We start from the raw sequence: 3,994 nt of genomic DNA on the forward strand, positions 1-3,994 counted from the left end.
ATTACTTTTTTTTAACATTTCCAACAGTAACTTTGTGCAAGAAATGCACATCTTTGTGACAGTCGACAATAACTAAGGCTAGCCTCATGTCAGAAGCACTGCATCTTTACCAAGACCATGTCCGCCAGTATAAAACAAACTTCTTTTGGCTAGAACAGTACTGCTCGCATACAAACATATTCCAGTTTTAATATTGTGAAATGCGTGTGATCGTTTCCAAGTCGAAAAAGTGGTCTCTTCTTGCCAGCTCTACCGGCATTACCGCTTTTAATGTACTATATTTTGAAAGCAACACATCATTTTCATTACAAAAGATTTGTCCATGTTTTTTTGTGCGTGAGAAGTTGATCCCTCCGCTTTGACATAAACAAAAACATGGCTGTTTCATGTGTAGAGTAAGACTGTTTGCTGAATCCTTTTCCCTGGTGCACTCGCTCCCCTATCTCAACGTCTATCCCATGATGACACCGACACCAAAATATTAGTTTTTGTTCTCAAAAATATGAGCAAAACTGACGATTACTCCTGCTGCAAAGTATCTTCGGCCTTCAAAGTATGTCGGAGATTGTGAAAATCTAATCCCAACCTGGCCTAATTAATATGCAATCAATTTATCTTACAATTAGCACCATGTCCCGCACAGAAAGTTTGTGTTGAGTTACGGCATGTTTTTAAGTGAAAGGATGCTCTTAAAAGCCATGTCAGATTTGAGGTGGTGTGCGAGACTTCTTTAATAGTGAGGACTTTGCACTTCACGTTTTGCCTCCTTTCAAACTTGTGTGGAGTTTTGTAATAAGATAACAAGCGACAAGACAGGAAATCAAGAATGAAGACAAAACAGGAGTCGTAGTAACAACAACACCACAACCACCGCTGAAACCACTAACAACAACTCACCTCTCTCAGTGTCTTTCCCATGATGACAGAAAATTATCAGATAGAGTCTTTCAAAAATATGAGCAAAACTGACGATTAGTCCTGCAGCAAAGTATCTTCGGCCTTCCAAAGCTGTCGCAGATGATGAAAATCCAATCCCAACCTGGCTTTAAATATTCTCCTTTTCAAAGCCGGCCCATGAGCACGACACATGCGACACGCACAGTTGGTGGCGTCATCATCTACCTCCCCATAGGTGGTCTATTGTGCGTGGTACAGGCGCTATGATTAATTAATCAATTAGCTTTTTAATATTACTTTTTTTCGTTTTTTGTTTTTGTTGAAAAAAGGCTTAGTGTGAAACAGCATTTAGAAATGTATGTACATCGCACGGGTTGAATCGTAATGCACATTTTTTTTAAACAAAAAGTTAATTAATGGTTAAAAACAACAACCGAGAACAGAAGATTACCTACTTTATGTGAGTATTTCTTATGCAATAAAATGGTTAGTTTTTCCATTTAGTCAAGTTTTTTAGTAAATGTTTTAACATACACGGGGAATCGAGACGAAGGTGGTGGTGTATGTATGTATATGCATGTATGTAAGGGAAAGTCGCCAATCCCGGAACAGTCGGCTAACTTGGAACACCTCAATATGCGATCAACGGGAAACAATTGTTTTGCAGAAATGTCTAGTGACTTTCCTTGATGTTATTCCAGCAAGAACAATAGCAACCGCGGCAAAACAAAACAAGTCGCGTAAGGCGAAAATACAATATTTAGTCAAGTAGCTGTCGAACTCACAGAATGAAACTGAACGCAATGCAACGCAGCAAGACCGTATACTCGTGGTCCACCGCTCACGGCATAGGCAGTGAAATTGACAAGAAGAGCGGGGTAGTGGTTACGCTATGCTGCATAGCACGCTTTTCTGTACCTCTCTTCGTTTTAACTTTCTGAGCGTGTTTTTAATCCAAACATATCATATCTATATATTTTTGGAATCAGGAACCGACAAGGAATAAGATGAAAGTGTTTTTAAATTGATTTCGAAAAAAAAAATTTGATAATAATTTTTATATATTTAATTTTCAGAGCTTGTTTTTAATCCGAATATAACATATTTATATGTTTTTGGAATCAGCAAATGATGGAGAATAAGATAAACGTAAATTTGGATCGTTTTATAATTTTTTATTTTTTTTTACAATTTTCAGATTTTTAATGACCAAAGTCATTAATTAATTTTTAAGCCACCAAGCTGAAATGCAATACCGAACCCCGGGCTTCGTCGAAGATTACTTGACCAAAATTTCAACCAATTTGGTTGAAAAATGAGGGCGTGACAGTGCCGCCTCAACTTTCACGAAAAGCCGGATATGACGTCATCAAAGACATTTATCAAAAAAATGAAAAAAACGTTCCGAGATTTCATACCCAGGAACTCTCATGTCAAATTTCATAAAGATCGGTCCTGTAGTTTAGTCTGAATCGCTCTACACACACACACACACACACGCACGCACACACACACATACGCACATACACCACGACCCTCGTTTCGATTCCCCCTCGATGTTAAAATATTTAGTCAAAACTTGACTAAATATAAAAAGAGGTACGTTTTTTAAACTTGTTTTTCTTCTTCTTCTTATTTCGACCGTCTACAATTCGTAGTATTACTATTTATCTATATACCATAGCTGCCAACTTTTCCCAGATAAAAATAGGGAGGAATGAGCGTCTCGGCGCAAAGCGCCTAGAATGCTAGGGGGGTCCGGGGGCATGCCCCCCCGGAAAATGTTTGAAAAAAAGGATGCAAAATGGTGCAATCTGGTGCATTCTGAGGATTATAATTGCCAGTTTCTGGCAGCAAATTTTGTCACAAAAAAGGAAGAATGAGCTGGAGAGAGAGTAGATGTAGTGACTTACCAATGCACGTCAAGTTTCCTTCTACAGTATTTCATACTTCTTGACAGTCACATTTTCCAATGGTGTGGGGGAAGATATCTTTTGCTATCACAGTTCACAACAGCACCAAAATCATAGTTCATGTTAGTTACTTCCTTGAGTTTATTTCACAATCCAAAAGTCACAACACACTACACCTTCCAGGGGCATGAAGGAGATTGCTGTTGCCATCACAGTTCACAACAGCATAACTGGCACGGATCAGCGTTCATAGTTCGAACATCGACGTCTGAAGCGAACAGTTGGGTAATCTTTCTCGTCGTCTCGACGGCTGTCCCCCAGTTCCGTTCATGTTTTGCTGTTCTTGAATGAGCTTCAATACCCCCCCGGCCTCTATGTCCGCGCCCTTGCATTTTAGCCTGGGAGCATAGGGCTCCCAGTTTCCACCCAATGCCACGGACACACAATTGGGTGGTTTGTTCTTCAGTTTAGAAGACTAAAATTGAGGTGATTATTTTATGGTAATTAGAAACAATTTTTAAAAAGCCGGAACGGTAACTAACCCTAACCCTATGGCACTTATTGGCACTTGAAGAAACTGGGTGGCTGACAACCCACCCAGTGGGTTTTTTTTCAAAACCACCCACGGGTTTGAGGCCGTGTATCCCTAAATCCATCCTTCTTCCCCCTCCCTCAGTCCATTCCTATCTCTCTCTCTTCATCCCCATTTATCTCTCTCTCCATATCTCTCTCTCCCCCCCCCCCCCTCCCTATCACCTTCTCTCTCTGTCTCCCTCTCTCCACCCCTCCTTTCATCTCTCTGTCTCCCTCTCTCCACCCCTCCTTTCATCTCTCTATCTCCCTCCCTTTATTTCTCTCTCTCCCTCCATCCCGCTCTCTCTCCCTCCATCCCGCCCCCCTGCCTTCTCCCCCCCCCCCAGTCTCTTCCCCTCTCTCTCTCTCCCTCTCTCTCTCTCTCTCTGTCTCTCTCTCTCTCTCTCTCTCTCTTGTGCATTTTCACTGTTTTGTCATTTCTCTTGACAACACTTCTTCTTCCAAATATTTGTGTAAAACCAAGTAAGTCCGCTTGCTTAGATCTACCCATTTTTTGTTAGATCTAATATTGGGCGAAAAAGGTGGTAAAACCAATAAGTAAGTCCACAAAATGCCCAACAAAATCAAAACCATCCATCAGATTATTATGA

Source organism: Littorina saxatilis, linkage group LG2 (assembly GCF_037325665.1).
Source record: "Littorina saxatilis isolate snail1 linkage group LG2, US_GU_Lsax_2.0, whole genome shotgun sequence".
In the NCBI taxonomy this organism is placed as follows: Eukaryota; Metazoa; Mollusca; class Gastropoda; order Littorinimorpha; family Littorinidae; genus Littorina; species Littorina saxatilis.